The sequence below is a fragment of the Heterodontus francisci genome, chromosome 8 (genome assembly GCF_036365525.1).
Source record: "Heterodontus francisci isolate sHetFra1 chromosome 8, sHetFra1.hap1, whole genome shotgun sequence".
NCBI lineage: Eukaryota > Metazoa > Chordata > Chondrichthyes > Heterodontiformes > Heterodontidae > Heterodontus > Heterodontus francisci.
In genome coordinates, this window is record NC_090378.1 from 9,285,802 (window position 1) to 9,305,174 (window position 19,373).

General features: G+C 43.9%; 1 pseudogene; it reads left to right on the forward strand.

Moving 5' to 3' along the window:
- Positions 1–3,259: 3,259 nt before the first annotated feature.
- On the forward strand, positions 3,260–12,591 carry LOC137373163 (di-N-acetylchitobiase-like; annotated as a pseudogene).
- The last annotated feature ends 6,782 nt before the right edge of the window (positions 12,592–19,373 follow it).

The window sequence follows — 19,373 nt, forward strand, 5'->3', positions numbered from 1 at the left end:
TCTCTGGAATCAATCTCGTGAACCTCCTCTGAACTGCCTCCAATGCAACTACATCCCTCCTCAAGTAAGGGGACCAAAACTGTACATAATATAGGGTGAGAGAGAGAGAGAGAGAGAGAAAGGGGGACAGAGAGGGGGGTGGGGGGGGGGGTGTCAGAAAGAGACTGAGGGGGACAGAGAGACAGAGAAATGGAGACAGAGGGAGAAAGAAGGCGGGAGAGAGAGGAACAGAGAGAGGTGGGGCCAAGAGAGGGGACAGAGGGGGTGAGACAGAAAGAGAAAGTGGGGGATAAAGAGGGGCAAAACAGAGAGAAGGGGGAACAATAAAGAGAGGGGGGAACAATAGAGAGAGGGTGAGAAACACAGAGAGGGGGGAGATAGGGAGAGAAAGACAGAGAAAAAAGGAGCAGAGTGTGATCAAGATCACTGACTGAATGACATCTATCTGAAATACTATTCATCACGACAAGTGTGCAGGCAAACATTGACCATTTGTGCAATCAAAAAATGCCAGGTATCTCACTAAATCAGTGTTCAACATAGTGAAGAGAAAATAAGTCAATAAATTAGTCTTCTCATTTAAAGCTTCCTCACAAAAACGTACATTTGTTGTTGTTTTGATTAATAGTAAGATAATTTTTTAATGCCTTTATCTTTCTGAAATTGTCTCACCACCGCCTATATAAGACAAAAATTGTAATGTGCCTCCCCCCCCACCCCCATGTGAAAAGTTTGGATCACCCTGTACTTGTCAATCTGTGTCCTGTTGCAGGCGATTCATATCATCCTCACTGTTTGCCACTCCTCCAAAATTGGTTTCATCGGCAAATTTTTGAAATTTTGCTTTGTATTCCAGGATCCAAGTTCTTTATAATTAGCAAAAAAAGCAGTGGCTGTCTCCACCACTCAATGTTATCTACCATGAAGCCAATTTTATATCCAATTAGACACTGATCCTCCTATTCCATGTGCCTGAGTTTTATTAACCAGCCTTTTATGTGGTATTTAATCAAATGCTTTCCAGATCTGTTCTCATCCCATTGATGTTGACCCTCCCCCTATTAATTATTTTCACTCTGGATTGCTCCTTGTACTTTTCCACAGCCAACCTAACCCTTATGATACTATGATCACTGTCCTCCAAATGTTCCACTACTAACACTTGATCCACTTGACCCACCTCATTCCCCAGAACCAGATACAGCAATGCCTTCTTCCTTGTTGGACTGGAAACATACTGATGTAGAAAATTCTCCTGAACACACTCTAGAAACTCTTGCCCCTCTCTGTCCTTTACATTACTAATATCCGAGTCTATATTAGGATAATTAAAGTCCCCCATTATAATGACTCTATAATTCTTGCCCCAGTCTGTAATTTCCCTGCAAATTTGATCCTCTATATCTTTACCGCTATTTGGTAGTCTATAGAATACACCCATCAGTGTAATGGGGTACCTCTATTGTTTCTTAGCTCTAACAAATAGATTCTGTCCTTGACCCCTCTCGGACATCCTCTCTCTCCAGCAGTGTAATGTTCTCCCAAATCAATACAGCTGTCCCTTCCCCCACCTTTCCTTCCCTATCTTTCCTGAACACCTTGTATCCAGGAATATTTAGTATCCAGTCCTGCCCTTTTTTGAGACAGGTCTCCATTATCACCACAACATCATATTTCCACTCGTCTGCAGCTCACCAACCTTATTTATCACACTCCACGCATTCACATTCATGCACTATAAACCTAATTTAGACATTTTTACATTCCCTCTTACTCTGACCCCACCTAATGCCTTACTATTTCCTATTCTAGTGCAATCTGTCTCTCCAAATTCTCTGTGCACCTTGTTTTTTTCTCTCTAATATTACAAGCTAAATCCGCATCCCTGCCAAGTTAGGTTAAACCTTCCCAAATAGCACGAGCAAATCGCCCTCTGCAAGGACATTGGTCCTGGCTCTCTTCAGGTGCAACCCATCCAGCCTGCATAGGTTCCAACTCCCAGAACCAGTCCCAATGTCCAAGGAATCTAAAGCATTTCCTCCTGCACCATCTCTCCAGTCATGGATTCATCTGCTCTTTCTTCCTACTTCTGTACTCACTTGCCTTTTATTTTTATTTTGAGATACCGCACTGAAACACGCCCTTCGGCCCACCGAGTCTGTGCCGACCAAGAACCACCCATTCATATTAACCCTACAGTAATCCCATATTCCCTACCACCTACCAACACTAGGGGCAATTTACAATGGCCAATTTACCTATCGCCTGCAAGTCTTTGGCAGTGGGAGGAAACCAGAGCACCCGGCGAAAACCCACACGGTCACAGGGAGAACTTTCTACTCTGCACAGGGAGTACCCAGAATTGAACCCGGGTCCCTGGAGCTGTGAGGCTGTGGTGCTAACCACTGCGCCACTGTGCCACCCTCTGCAACTATTCAGTGACATCCATGATCCTGGCGTCAGGGAGACAACATAACATCCTGGATTCACATCTGTGGCCACAGAAACACCTGTCTGTTCCCCCAGTGAATTCCATCTCACTATTGCTTTTCCAATCTTCCTGATTAATATTTAGACAATCAAGGATCCTAACAATTAAGACTCACTATTTTCCCCAACTTTATCATGTTCCATTTTATAAATTCATGAACATTGTAGAATTTCTCCCCTGTTGAATTTCACAACTCCCATGCACCCTGCATGAGAAGGGAGTGCTTATTAAAAACCATATAACTATGAGTAAAAGCCAAAATAAGGGGCTGAATTTTCGGCGGGAGGTGAAATAAATGGCGGTCCACACAGACAGAGAGGCACCGTGATTCCAAGTGCAGCAGCTCATTTAAATAGCTGATACAGGCTGCCCCCACCCCGATCCCATCGAGGGGGTGGGTTGTCCGTCCCCGGCAATGGTATTAACTGCCCCTGCACAGGCGCTGACACCATTTTTAAAAGGCTGTCAGCCATCCGGGACATTGAAATATTTAAAGTCACATTGAATTTTCTTTTGCTCCTCTCCCAACCCCCTATATCAATTGGATTAATTATTTCCCCTTTTCACCCCAAAACATTCACCTTCACAACCTGACCTTTTCCCCCAAAACTGCACAAAATTTAAACTATATCCCTTCCCAGCATGCCCGACACCTGTGATGTTCATTTGACCCTGCCCCTCCCCCACCCCACCTGCATTGAGAAATGTACCTTCTCCCCCTTCCCCACCAGTGCAGCGCCTCGTTTCCCCGGACAGGGATCCGAAGGCATGGCAGTGCCAATCGCTGGGGTGAAGATCACAGCGGGATTTCAGGAGTCAGTGGGAGACTCATTTATTCAGGTGAGTTCATTTATATAAATATTTAAATGGTGATCACGATGCCACACGGTGGGGGGGCCGCCACGAGGCCTTGCTGCCGCTGGCAATATCGGGCTGGGCCCTGCCGGTGTCGAGGTCCGTGGCTGGCCTCATCCAGGGCAATCTTCATTCCCACTCCCCACTACCATGGATCCCAATGTCGCGGGCTCTATAAAATCCAGCCCAAGGTGTGAGATAAAGTTAACTTCTCATTATTATTTGTTTCTTAGGTCTCATTTAATGTACCTTGGGCTCCAGACTGCCTGGATGACCCATGCAATGATTATGTGGAAATGGAAAATTCCTGTGACTTCTTCTTCGTAAAGTCCTATAATGTGCAGTATCAAATGTGGGATGAGTGCTTTGCAAAAGCAAATGCTCCCTATCACCAGGTTTATTCAGGTATGTACATTAAAACCTTCTGGTTCAGGGTCTGCCTCCCGGATATCAATGTTTATCTAAAACTGTCATATTTTTATCCATTTAGGTCTCTCTGCTTATATCAAACTGGGTATTGATTCCAGAAAGCTGGTGATGGGAGTTCCATGGTTTGGTTACGACTATCCTTGCCAGCACTTGTATGAGGTAAGATGAAATGTTTTGCTTGCAATGCCCAAAACGTTAACTCTGCTTCTCTTTCCACAGATGCTGCCAGACCTACTGAGTGGTTCCAGCATTTCTTGTTTTTATTTCAGATTTCCAGCATCCGCAGTATTTTGCTTTTATACACCTGAAACACATCCTTCGTGCACATTAACTGTCCAATCAGGGCATCTAAATGGATTTGAAAACAGTCCAGTATTTTGCCTTGCTTCGCTTGCTTGTAGCCCAGTTCAATAACTTTGATGTTTTTTACATTCAGTTTTTTTATTACCCGTTTTACAGTTTTGTTAATTTCCATTTGTATCCATTGGCTTGCTGTCTGGGCTTACCTTATCCATGCTATTTAACATTTCATTTCACTGAGGCATTTCCTTAACTGCATTCTTCTGGACTGTGAATCTTAAGCTTCTGATTTTTTTTCTCAAAGCTCATTCCTTCACACATGGAATCAAAGAAGCACAGGAGATACAGTAGACCATTCAATTACTCAAGCCTGTTCCACCACTCAGTTTGATTGTTACTGATTTTTATCCCATATACCTGCCTTGACTTTGTCACGATTAATACCTCCGCCTAACAAAATTCTATTGAGCTTAGTTTTGAAATTCTCAATTATCCTTCAGTCCTAATTGCCCCTCAGAGCCTATACACTGGGAGATCAGTCATGCTGTCACTATATTTTTGAAGTTAGCAGAGAAACTATATTCACAAGTAATAATTTCTCATCCTTTTGTACTTTACAGCCTGGTAGATGTGAATTGCAAAAGATTCCTCTCGGAGGTGCTCCTTGCAGTTCACAAGTTGGAAGATTGATTTCATATAAAGTGATCATGCAGCAGCTGCCCAGATCAATTACCGGCAGATATTGGGATGATGATTACAAATCCCCATATTATGTCTACAGGGTAAGACAATCAATCAAAGCACAGTGGAGACCTGTGCATTTCAACATTCTTTGTAGAATGTGAACATTGCAGGGTTTCATGATTCAGTATTCTCTGTGTACAGGATTCAGCAAAGTTCAAAATGTCCAGTTTGTACAGTCGGAAATGTGTGTCGTCGGAGAATTGACAAGAAAATGGGAGTTGAGAAGCAAAGCACCAAAACCAGTTCACCTTGTTAAAACATTGTGAAAAACCAGTTGCAGACACTGTCGGAGGTGTTGTTTTTCTGATATGAAGTTAAACTGAGGCCCTATCCATCCTCTGAGGTGGACATAAATATTCCAATAGCACTATTTTGAGGAAGAGTGGAGGTGTCCTCCTTGGTGTCCTGGGCAATATTTATCCCTCAACCAACACCACTAAAAGATTATCTGATCATTATCACATGCTGTTTGTGGAATCTTGCTCTGTGCAAATTGTCTGCTGCATTTCCTACATTACAACAGTCATTACATTTCAAAAGCACTTCATCAGCTGTACAGTGCTTTGGAATGGTCTGAGGTGGTGAACGGTGCTATTTAAATGCAAATAGTTTCTCTGGAAACTTTATATAAATATATCTACAGTAATTATGTAATCATGTTAATCAAGGCAAACAGTCACAGTCATCATGACAATTTTGAGGAATATATTTGTCCTGTTAACATGTGCCTTGTGTTCATATGTTGCACAGCATCCAGATGCGTTCATTGTTTTTGGTGTGAAAAAGATTGACTGGGAATTTCCTTGGAGCTGCTCCTCCAAGAAGCTGAAGAATGTCCTTCATACTGAACTTGATCAAAACTGTTTAAATCATCACAAGGGTTTCACACAATAAGTTTCTTTCAAATGCCGTTACATAGTTATGTAATTGACTTGAAATTATGTTGTGAGGTATTAGTGAATGAATGCTTAATTCAGTCAGATGAACAAACTTACACGAATTTAATGCCATCATGAAACTATTAAATTATTTATACACTATCCCACGGTCCTTCCTCAATTTTAGTATTTTAAAGAATTAAAACAGTTGCATTCAAAGTCACAGAGAGATACAGCACTGAAACAGACACATTGGCCCACAGAGTCAGTGCCAACCATCAACTTATACTCATCCAATATTCCCTACCACATCCCCACCTTCCCTCAATTCTCCTACCTACACTAGGGGCAATTTACAATGGCCAATTTACCTATCAACCTGCAAGGCTTTGGCTGTGGGAGGAAACCAAAGCAACCAGTAGAAATCCATACAATCACAGGGAAACTTACAAACTTTGCACAGATAGTACCCAGAACTGAACCCAGGTTGCTGGAGCTGTGAGGCTGCAGTGCTAACCACTGAACCACTCTGTGATCCTGTGCTTGTGCTGAAGGATCAGTGGTGAGACTTTTTGAGCATTAGTTTCTATTTTCAGTTCTACTCGTGTGATGTGTTAATGTGCTAATTCACTTTGCAGATTAATAAAGGGGGAGATGGTGGTAATGTCACTGGACTAGTAATCTAGAGGCCTAGGCTAATGCACTGGGGACATTGGTTCGAATCCCATCATGGCAGATGGAGAAAATTTGAATTCAGTTATAAATATGGAATTAAGAAAGCTAGTCTAATAGTGACCATGAAACCATTTGTTCCTTTCGGGAAGGAAATCTGCTGTTCTTACCTAGTCTGGCCTACTTGTGATTCCAGACCCACAGCAATGTGGTTGATTCTTAATTGTCTTCTGAAAGGGCCTAGCAAGCCACTCAGTCCAAGAGCAGTTAGAGATAGGCAACAAATGCTGGCCTTACCAGTGACACCCACATCCAATGAAAGAACAAAAATAAAGTACAAGTTAGGTTCCAGTGGTTTACAGATCAGTGCAAAAGGCAAGGCTGAAGCATTTACAACCATCTTAAGCCAGAAGTGCTGAGTGAAAGATTCATCTCGGCCTCCTCCTGTGGTTTGCAGCATTATAGATACCAGTCTTCAGCTAATTTGATTCGCTCCAAGTGATATCAAGAAATGGCAGAAGGCACTGGACACAGCAAATTCCGTAGGCCCTGACACATCCCCTCTGTAGCACCGAAGACTTGTGCTCCAGAACTAGCCTTGCCCCTCACCAAGCTGTTCCAATAAAGCTGCAAAGCTACTCTACCTGACAATGTAGAAAGTTGTATAGGTATGGCCATTTTTTTTCGTTCATGGGATGTGGGCATCGCTGACTAGGACAGCATTTATTGCCCATCCCTAATTGCTCTTGAGAAGGTGGTGGTGAGCCACCTTCTTAAAGCAATGCAGTCCATGTAGGGTAGATACACCCACAGAGCTGTTAGGAAGGGCATTCCAGGATTTTGACCCAGTGACAGTGAAAGATCAGCGATATAGTTCCAAGTCAGGATGGTGTGTGACTTGCAGAGGAACTTGCAGATGGTGGTGTTCCCATGCATCTGCTGCTCTTGTCCTTCTAGGTGGTCGACGTCACGGGTTTGGAATGTGCTGTCGAAGGAGCCTTGGTGCGTTGCTGCAGTGCATCTTGTAGATGGTACACACTGCTGCCACTGTGTGTCAATGGTGGAGGGAATGAATGTTTGTGAATGGTGTGTCAATCAACAGGATGCTTTATCCTGGATGGTGTTGAGCTTCTTGTGTGTTGTTGGAGCTGCACACATCAAGGCAAGTGGAGAGTATTCAATCACACTCCTGACTTGTGCCTTGTAGATGGTGGTCAGAATTTGGGGAGTCAGGAGGTGAGTTACTCACTGCAGGATTCCTAGCCTCTGACCTGCTCTTGTAGGCATGGTATTTACATGGCTGGTCCAGTTCAGTTTCTGGTCAATGGAAACCTATAGGATGTTGATAGTGGGGGACTCAGCAATCGTAATGCCATTGAATGACAAGGGGAAATAGTTGGATCCTGCCCACGAAAAGCAGGACATATCCAATCCGGTCCATTACCGCCCAATCATTCTACTCTCGATTAACAGAGAAGTGATGGAAGATATCGTTGACAATGCTATCAAGCGATACTTACTCAGCAATAACCTGCTCACTGCTCCTCAGTTTGGGTTCCACCAGGGTCACTCAGCTTCTGACCTCATTACAGCCTTGTTCCAAACATGGACAAAATAGCTGAACTCCAGAGGCGAGGTGAGAGTGACTGCCCTTGACATCAAGGCAGCATTTGACCAAGTGTGGCATCAAGGAGCCCCAACAAAATTGAAGTCGATGGGAATCGGAGTGGAGCCGTACTTAACACAAAGGAAGATAGTTGTGTTGCTGGTGGCCAATCATCTCGGCTCCAGGACATTGCTACTGGAGTTCCTCAGAGTAGTGTCCGAGGCCCAACCATCTTCATCAATGGCCTTCACTCCATGATGAGGTCAGAAGTGGGAAGGTTCACTGATGATTGCACAGTGCTCAGAACCATTTGGAACTCCTCATATACTGAAGAAGTCCATACCTGCATGCAGCAAGATCTGGACACCATTCAGGCGTGAGCTGCTAAGTGGCGAGTAAAATTTGCACCATACAAGTGCCAAGCAATGGCCAACTCCAAAAAGAGCAAATCAAACCATCTCCCTTGACATTCAACAGCATTCCCATCACTGCAACCACAACCATTACCATCCTGCAGATCACCATTGAGCAGAAACTGAACTGGACCAGCCATATAAATATTGTGGCTACAAGAATTCGGGTGACACTGTGGCGCAGTGGTTAGCACCGCAGCCTCACAGCTCCAGTGACCCGGGTTCAATTCTGGATTCTGCCTGTGTGGAGTTTGCAAGTTCTCCCTGTGTCTGCGTGGGTTTCCTTCGGGTGCACTGGTTTCCTCCCACATGCCAAAGACTTGCAGGTTGATAGGTAAATTGGCCATTATAAATTGCCCCTAGTATAGGTAGGTGTTCGGGAAATATAGGGACAGGTGGGGATGTGGTAGGAATATGGAATTCGTATGAATGGGTGGTTGATGGTCGGCACAGACTCGGTGGGCCGAAGGGCCTGATTCAGTGCTGTATCTCAAAATAAATTTTAAAAAACAGGTCAGAGGCTGGGAATTCTGGGGCGGTAACTCACCTGCTGACTCAGCTCCAGAACATCACTGCAGGAGTGCCTCAGGGTAGTGGCCTAGGCCCAACCATCTTCAGCTGCTTCATCAATGACCTTCCTTCAATCATAAGGTGACAGTGGAGATATTCGCTGATGATTGCACAATGTTCAGCACCATTTGTGACTCCTCAGATACTGAAGCAGTCCATGTAGAAATGCAGCAAAACCTGGACAACATGTAGGCTTGGGCTGATAAGTGCAAGTAACATTTGCGCCGCAGAAGTCCCAGGCAATGACCATCTCTAACAAGAGAGAATCTAACCATCTCCTGCTGACATTCAACAGCATTACAATTGCTGAATCCCCCACTATCAACATCCTGGGGGTTACAATTGACCAGAAACTGAACTGGAATAGCCATATAAATACCATGGCTACAAGAGCAGGTCAGAGGCTGAGAATCCTGACTCCCCAAAGCCTGTCCACCATCTACAAGGTACTAGTCAGGAGTGTGCTGGAATACTCTGCACTTGTTTGGACGAGTGCAGCTCCAACAGCATTCAAAAAGATCAAACTTTGACACCATCCAGAACAAAGCAGTTCATTGATTGGCACCCCATCTACTACCTTAAACATTCATTCGCTCCACCGCCAGCACACAGTGACAACAGTTGTGTACCATCTACAGGATGAACTGTAGCAATTTGCCAAGCCTCCTCCGACAGCACCTTCCAAACCCTCTACCACCTGGAAGGACAAGGACATGGGAACACCATCACCTGCAAGTTCCTATCCCCGCCAAAAACATCCTGACTTGGAACAATATTGCCGTTCCCTCACTGTCACTGGGTCAAAATCCTGAAACAGCCGACCTTGCAGCAGTGTAACTGTAACCACACCACATGGACTGGCTCACCACCATCTTCTCATGGGCAATTAGGGATTGGCAAAAATGCTGGACTTGCCAGTGACAGTCATATTGTCTCAAGAGTTTTGTTTTTTTTAAACTGCGAATTCTGTTAGGTGTTTAAAGCTGGGAAATGGGGATTTTCTGTGAACACAGCTGACACTTGGGGCTGGATTTTATAGGGGCCTCCACGTCGGGATCTGTTGCGGGAGGCAGCATCAACATTGCCCCGTATAAGGCCCACCATGGACCTTGACGCCAGCAGGGCCCGGTGTGATGAGTTTTGTTTCATTTCAAAATTAAGAGATCTGTGTGCCTTTTAAAGTGGGGAGAAGAGGATTTTTCTGTGAGCACTAAATTTTGACACTTGTTGTTTCAAGTGCAGGCTGTAAAACTTGCATCCAAGCAACAGAAAGATTTACGATTGTCTTGTGACTTGGTTGTTGTTGAAAGCTTTTAGTCAGGTCTGCAGAGTGAACCAGACCAGGGAGCAGCTAGTAGTGAACTGGGGCTGTGATTTTCTGATAGACCAGATAAAAGACCTACTCTCTCTGCAACAGAAGCTTTTCATCTCTTATAAAGAAATTCTACATTTGAGGTGTGGTTTTCACCTGCCTGAAGTGAGAGAATAGTCCCAGGAAAAGAGGAGTTGCTGCACTCTGTTGAGAAAGGAAGCCTTGTGTTTCAGGTGCAGCAGGTTGCTGTTGCCTACAGTCTCAAAAATCCCTGTCTCAAGAGTGAGTCTTGTTGCATTTTGTGTTATTGCAAGTTCCTGAAATTTCAAGGAAATTTCGACTGTCAGAGTGCTGCTTTCAAATGTAAGTAGACCTGTTGCTATACCTAAAGCTGAAAGATCCGTGTGACGCCTGCTGCAGACAAATTGCCTTGAACACCTACCCATCACAGACTGTTTATCAAACTCACCTGGAGAGACTTCAAGTGGCATCTGACTATTCGACTCTGGGACAGCACACCAATCCAGCAATATCCTTCCTGAAGTTATTGTTTCGAAGAAAGCGTTGTAAAATCAATATCCATTTTCCCTGGTTAACCATTTTGTTTTGAATGTATGTGTGTGTGCATGAGGGTTCGGAAGAATAAGGAGTTATAAAATCTTGTCATGTATATAGATTCATCTCATTATTGTTTAAAACTTGGTTTATTAATAAATAGTTAATTTTGTTTTCATTTAAAGAATCCTGGTTTAGTGTGCTTTATTCTGGGGGGTATAAAAGTATATAATATCGCAGCAACTCTGCGGAGCGAAAGCCTCGCGTGCAGGCCGCCATCTTTTACGGCGGCCACTGCACTCGGTGATGGCAATGTAAAATCCAGCCCTTGGAGTTTAAATTGTGTACACAGACTGTAATACTTGCTTCCAATCAACCAGAAAGATTTATGACTGTCTTGTGACTTGTTTGTTGAAAGATTTTAGTTTCATTTTGGGATTATAAGAAACCCGTGGACTCTACAAGGAGCAGGCTTTGAAATCTTTGTTTTACCTTTCCTGGAAAGAGAGGAAAACCCAAAAAAGTGTTACCACTCTCTGCAAAAGAAGCCTTGCATCTCTTAGAAAGAAATTCTACTTTTTAGGTGTGGTTTGGACCTGCCTGAAGAGAGAGAAAAGACCCAAGAACAGAGGAATTGCTTCACTCTGTGGAGGCACACTGCTTTGCAGAGAGAAAACCCCTGCATTTTAAAGGTAATGGATTTCGACTGCCTTCAATGTCAAGAAACTCTGCCTCAAGCGTAAGTCTTGTTGCCTTTTGTGTTTTTGAGAGATCCTGAAATCTCAAGAAAGCTTCTACTGTTCGACTGCTATTTCAACATCCAAGCAGACCTATTGCTACACCCTTTTGCTGAAAGAGCTGTGTGACGCCTGCTGTCGATGAATTTCCTCGAATGCCTACATATCACAGACTATTCATGAAACCCGCCTGGAGAGACTTCGTGTGGTGTCCGACTATTCGACTCTGGGATGACTCACCAATCTGGAAATATCCTACCAGTCTGTGACAACCAATTACTTTAGCATTCCGAAGAAACAGTTGTAATTCAAAACATCCATCTAAAAACCAGTTAACCAACTTTTGAATGTATGTGAATGCGGGTTAGGAAGAATAAGGAATTATAAAATCTTTTCATAAATACAGATTTATTCCATTATTGTATAAGATTTTATTTTATTTAGAAATATGTCACTTTGTTATTGTTTAAAGGAACCTGGTTTGTGTCCTTTATTCTGAGGGATAAATAAACTGTTTAATTTGGCTAATTTCTAGTCGGTGGGAAGCTTTTCCAAACATGCAGTGACCTGTGGAATATAGGGACTGAATTAACAGTGCATAACACCCACCTTGGTTAAACAATATCAAAAACAATCCATTGTAATGGAACAAACTGCCTTTGTATGTTTCATTCGCTTAATCCACCTAAACTTATCCTTTAATGCAAGTACAAGTTTAATGTATTTTAAATAGAGTTGTTGAAGATGTTCAGTGTTGTGTCGAGAACTGTGCATTAATCCAAACCTACCTCCTATCTGTCTAACTCTCTTTGGCTTTTTTGGCAGATTAATAATACATACCACGAGGTTTGGTATGATGATCCAGAGAGCATTTCACTAAAATCGCTGATCATGAAGAAACCAAAACTCCATGGCAAAGGTGCGTGAACTGGAAATTACCTAAACTACACTGGTGATCCTACAACAGCAATGCAAACTGAAGAAATGTGGAATGCTCTGTGCCCGATCCGAGGAAAATGGAGAACTTAAGATATTTAGTCTTCTCATAATGTGATTATTTACTTTTGCAAGTAAACACAACAAAAAGTGAGCTCACTTCCAACCTTAGAAATTTAACAAATGCAGATCGAGGGAACAAATTTAATATTTTATCTAATCAATCAATTCCTATTCAATGAAAAGCAAATGTATACATATGATTTACACTCCAAGATCTGGTCCCTTCAGGCATCTTAAATTGTTTACAAAATGCACCAAAACTGCGTTAGTTCCCATAATGTTTAATGACAGTGTCGGCTAAAATTTGTTGCCACGAAATACTTACAATTCAGGGAACAATTCAACTTTCCCGTTGTGTGATTTATCAATTGTGACATACACACGTGCTGTCTGTTTTACAAACATCTTCATTCTCATCCATGATTTATTATGATTTTATTTTGCCATCGGTTATAAATTGAAGGAAGATAACTTTTTAATGTTCAGTTTCCTCCATTAAGGGGTGTGAATGGACCACAAATAGTGTCCTCTTTTTGCTGCTTGCTTTTTAATTGTAATAATACAAACACTGTAACTATTTGCATTTTAATCTTCATGAGAGATTTACAATTGCCTACTCCTGAAAGACAAATTGAATCTTCCCATGAATGTGTATTTCACAAAATAAAATGCTGTTTTCAAAGTAAGTGTTTTAATTCTGTTGCTCAAGGAAAGTGGAAATTGTGGAAATAAAAAACAATTGTGGATCTGGTTAGAAAAGAATTCCCATCGATGTAATCTTTGCACATATATGTAGTTGTCCTTTGTTAATCACCTTCCCTCCTCATTTCCAATGTGAAAAACTCACCATTGGGGCCGGGTGGATTGCAGTTGGATATTTCTCTCATATTCTCTGTATTTGTAATTCTACCCAGTGAGAATTATCATTCTTTATTCCTGATCCAAATTTCTTCTGTAACAATGTAGTTTCAGTAACTTTGTATGTAATATTATGGGTCTAACCAGTTCCTTGATAAGAGTACAACTCTGGTATGGAATTTGCAAAACACAGTCAATTCGAGATGAAGGTAAAGAAGGCAGAAGAAAACGACCTCTTTCAGTGATGATTAAAGTTACCTTTCTTTTTCCCTGGCAAACTATAAATGATTTAAACTACAACACTGTCTTTGCAGCAAAACCTTGAAAGTTTGAGAATTACTAAAGCCGTACAGATGCATCCTGCGCATCCTGGTTTATATCATCCCACCATTGGTGGCAGTGTCTTCATCAGCCTAGACCCTACTCTCATTTATTTCTGAATCCTCATTCCCTCTCTCTCCGCAACAGGGCTCCCCTTGTCCTCACTTTCCACTCCACCATCCTCTGCATCCAAAGAATCATTCGCTGCCATTTCCGCCACCTCCAGCATGATGCCACTATTTTTTTTATTCATTCATGGGATGTGGGCATCGCTGCCAGGCGAGCATTTATTGCCCATCTCTAATTGCCCTTGAGAAGGTGGTGGTGAGCTGCCTTCTTGAACCGCTGCAATCCATGTGAGGTGGGTAGACCCACAGTGCTGTTAGGAAGGGAGTTCCAGGATATTGACCCAGCGACAATGAAGGAACGGCGATATCGTTCCAAGTTAGGATGGTGAGTGACTTGGAGGGGTAGGTGGTGATGTTCCCATGTGCTGTCTAAGGAGCCTTGGTGCATTGCTGCAGTGCATCTTGTAGATGGTACACACTGCTGCCACTGTGCGTCGGTGGTGGTGGGAGTGAATGTTTGTAGATGGGGTGCCAATCAAGTGGGCTGCTTTGTCCTGGATGGTGTCGAGCTTCTTGAGTGTTGTTGGAGCTGCACCCATCCAGGCAAGTGGAGAATATTCCATCACAATCCTGACTTGTGCCTTGTAGATGGTGAACAGGCTTTGGGGTGTCAGGAGGTGAGTTACTCGCCTCAGGATTCCGAGCCTCTGACCTGCTATTGTCGCCACGGTATTAATATGGCTACTCCAGTTCAGTTTCTGGTCAATGGTGACCCCCAGGATATTGATAGTGGGGGATTCAGTGATGGTAATGCCGTTGAATGTCAAGGGGAGATGGTTCGATTCTCTCTTGTTGGAGATGGTCATTGCCTGGCACTTGTGTGGTTCAAATGTTACCTGCCCCTTATCAGCCCAAACCTGGATATTGTCCAGGTCTTGCTGCATTTCTACACGGACTGCTTCAGTATCTGAGGAGTCACAAATGGTGCTGAACATTGTGCAATCATCAGCCAACATCCCCACTTCTGCCCTTATGATTGAAGGAAGGTCATTGATGAAGCAGCCGAAGATGGTTGGGCCTAGGACACGACACTGAGGAACTCCAGCAGTGATATCCTGGAGCTCAGATGATTGACCTGCAACAACCACAACCATCTTCCTTTGTGCTAGGTATGACTCCAGCCAGTGGAGGGTTTTCCCCCTGATTCCCATTGACCTCAGTTTTGTTCGGGCTCCTTGATGCCATACTCGGTCAAATGCTGCCGTGATGTCAAGGGCAGTCACTCTCACCTCACCTCTTGATTTCAGCTCTTTTGTCCATGTTTGAACCAAGGCTGTAATGAGGTCAGTAGCTGAGTGGCCCTGGTGGAACCCAAACTGAGCATCACTGAGCAGGTTATTGCTAAGCAAGTGCCGCTTGATGGCACTGTTGATGACACCTTCCATCACTTTACTGATGATTGAGAGTAGGCTGATAGGGCGGTAATTGGCCGGGTTGGACTTGTCCTGCTTTTTGTGTACAGGACATACCTGGGCAATTTTCCACATTGTCAGGTAGATGCCAGTGTTGTAGCTGTACTGGAACAGCTTTGCTAGGGGCGCAGCAAGTTCTGGAACACAGGTCTTCAGTACTATTGCCAGAATATTGTCAGGGCCCATAGCTTTTGCAGTATCCAGTGCCTTCAGTCGTTTCTTGATACCACGCGTGAATCGAATTGGCTGAAGTCTGGCATCTGTGATGCTGGGGACTTCAGGAGGAGGCCGACATGGATCGTCAACTCGGCACTTCTGGCTGAAGATTGTTGCAAATGCTTCAGCCTTATCTTTTGCACTGATGTGCTGGGCTCCCCCATCATTGGCGATGAGGATATTTGTGGAGCCACCTCCTCCTGTTAGTTTTTTAATTGTCCACCACCATTCACTGCTGGATGTGGCAGGACTACAGAGCTTAGATCTGATCCGTTGTTTATGGAATCGCTTAGCTCTGTCTATCGCATGCTGCCTCCGCAATTTGTCATGCAAGTAGTCCTGTGTTCTGGCTTCACCAGGTTGACACCTCATTTTGAGGTCTGCCTGGTGCTGCTCCTGACATGCCCTCCTACACTCTTCATTGAACCAGGGTTGGTCTCCTGGCTTGATGGTAATGGTAGAGTGGGGGATATGCTGGGCCATGGGGTTACAGATTGTGGTTGAGTACAATTCTGCTGCTGCTGATGGCCCACAGTGCCTCATGGATGCCCAGTTTTGCATTGCTAGATCTGTTTGAAATCTATCCCATTTAGCAAGGTGATAGTGCCACACAACACGATGGATGGTACCCTCAATGTGAAGGCGGGACTTCGTCTCCACAAAGACTGTGCCATGGTCACTCCTACCAATGCTGTCATGGACAGAAGCATCTGCGGCAGGCAGATTGGTGAGGACGAGGTCAAGTATGTTCTTCCCTCGTGTTGGTTTCCCCATCACCTGCTGCAGACCCAGTCTAGCATCTATGTCCTTTCAGACTCGGACAGCTCGGTCAGTAGTGGTGCTACCGAGCCACTCTTGGTGATGGACATTGAAGTCCCCCACCCAGAGTACATTTTGTGCCCTTGCCACCCTCAGTGCTTCCTCCAAGTGGTGGTCAACATGGAGGAGTACTGAGTCATCAGCTGAGGGAGGGCGATAGGTGGTAATCAGTAGGAGGTTACCTTGCCCATGTTTGACCTGATGCCATGAGACTTCATGGGGTCCAGAGTCAATGTTGAGGACTCCCAGGGCAACTCCCTCCCTACTGTATACTACTGTGCCACCACCTCTGGTGGGTCTGTCCTGCCGGTGGGACAGGACATACCCGGGGATGGTGATGGCTGTGCCTGGGACAGTGCCTGTAAGGTATGATTCCATAAGTATGACTATGTCAGGCTGTTGCTTGACTAGTCTGTGGGACAGCTCTCCCAACTTTGACACAAGCCCCCAGATGTTAGTAAGGAGGACTTTGCAGGGTCAACAGGGCTGGGTTTGTCATTGTCGTTTCCGGTGCCTAGGTCGATGCCGGGTGGTCCGTCTGGTTTCATTCAAATGCATTTTCCCCTCCCTCCCCTGTCGGCATATCGTAGGTATCAATCCCTCCACGACACCCTCGTCCACTCCTCCATTACCCCCACCACCTTGTCACCTTCCCATGGCACCTTCCTCTGCAGTCGTAGGAGGTGGAATACCTGCCCATTTACTTCCTCTCGCCTCACTATCCAAGGCCCCAAAACTCCTTTCAGGTGAAGCAGCAATTTACTTGTACTTGTTTCAATTTAGTATACTGTATTCGCTGCTCACAATGTGGCCTCCTCTACACTGGGGAGACCAGACGCAGATTGGGTGATTGCTTTGCAGAACGCCTCCATTCAGTCCAAAAGCATGACCCCGAGCTTCCAGTTGCTGGCCATTTCAACACTCCCCCCTGCTCTCATGCCCACATCTCTGTCCTGAGATTGCTGCAGTGTTCCAGTGAACATCAACGCAAGCTCGGGGAATAGCATTTCCTTTACTGATTAGGCATGCTATGGCCTTCCGGACTGAACATTGAGTTCAATAATTTCAGAGCATGACGGGCCCCCCTTTTTATTTTAATTTTTAGTTATTTCTTCTTTTTCTTTTAAATTTTTATCTGTGTTTAGTTTGTTTCTACTGTGCCTACCCAGTGTTTTCTTCATGTTTATGCTTTGAGCCAGGGCTGTTCATTTTTCTGTCAATTAACACCCTCTCTGTACGAATGCTTTGTCTTTCACCACACCATTAACATACCGTTTGCCTTTGCTCCATGACATTCTGGTCAGTTATTCTCTGTGACCTTGTTCTATCAAAACCTTCTCTTTTGTCATCTCTTGCCCGATCCCGGCTTTACTTGATTCTCGCCTCTGCCAGTTCTGATGAAGGGTCACTGACCTGAAACGTTAACTCTGCTTCTCTCTCCACAGATGCTGCCAGTCCTGCTGAATATTTCCATCATTTCTTGTTTTTATTCACTCTTTCTCTCCGCCTTTCAGACACTTCTTAAAACCTACCTCTTTGACCAAGCTGTTGGTCACCTGCCCTAATATCTTCTGTGTGAAGGCATTAGAGACGATGCAGAAACATGTACAAGAATGGTTCCAGGGATGAGGACTTCAGTTACAAGAATTGATTTGAGAAGCTGGGGCTGTTTCCTTAGAGAAGAGAAGGTCGAAACGAAATTTTAATAGAGGTGTTCAAATTCATGAGCGGTCTTGACTGGGTCGACAGGGAGAAGTTGCTCCCATTGGCAGAAGGGTCGAGAACCAGGAGACACACATTTAAAGTGAATTGCAAAAGAACCAAAGGTGATATGAAAATAAAACCTTTACAGAGCGTGTGGTTAGGATCTGGAATGCACTGCCTGAGAGTGTGGTGGAGGCAGATTTAATCATGGCTTTCAACTGGGAAGTGGATAATGATCTGAAGAAAGAAATTGCAGGGCTCTGGGAAAAAACAGAATGAAGATTCAGAAATGAATTATGGAGGGGGTGTGGTGGGAATAGCTGAGTTTCTGTTGCAGAGAGCCATCATGGTGCTGTGACCATTCTATGATTCGACAGTGTCAAAGTTTGTTTGATAACACTCCTGTGAAGCACCTTGGGATGTTTTACTGTGTTAAAGGCACTATATAAATACAAGTGTTATTGATCAGTGTGTTTCCAGCCCAACAAGAATGGAAGCAGTGCAGGATCAAGCTCTCGGGTATAAATTGGGGCAGTGCAGCAAGTTTTAGTTGAGGATCATTTGGGCAACAGTGATCATAACAACTGGTTAAGAATAGTTCTAGAAAACAGACAAGGGACAACTAGACATAAAAATTCTTAACTAGAGGAGGACTAATTTCAATGATTCATAAAGACAACTAGCCCAGGTGGATTGGAATTGAAAATTATTAAGTAAAGCTGTAACTGAACAATGTGATGCTTTCAAATCGGAGATAGTTTAAGGACAGAGTAGACATCCCCATGAGGGGAAAGGAAGTGCATCCAAAGCCTCCTGGATGACTAAAGACTGAGATAAAATGAAATAGAAATAAAGGAGGTTATAGTAATATTGTTGATAATACTGTAGAGAATCGAGCTGAATACAGAAAATACAGAGAGATCTAAAACAAAATGAGGGACATGAGATTAACGGTTCACATAAAAGGGAACCTAAAAGTTTTTTATAAACATAGTAAGAGAGTAGTCAATGGAAGAATGAGGCTGATTGGGGACCAAAAAGTGAACTTCTTGTGGAGACAGAGGTCATGGCCGAGGTACTAAATGCTATTTCTTATCTCTGACCATTAGAGAAGAGGATGTTGCTCATCTCGCAGTAATGTAGGAGGTAGTAGCAATATTGCATATAATAACTTTTCACAGAATGACAGAATTGTTACAGCACAGAAGGAGACCATTTGGCCCATCGTGTCTGTGCTAGCTCACCAAAGGAGCAATTTACCTCGTGCCACTCCCCTGCCTTCTCCCCATATCCCTGCACATTCTTCCTTTTCAGATAATAATCCAATTCCCTCTTGAATGCCTCTGTTGAACCT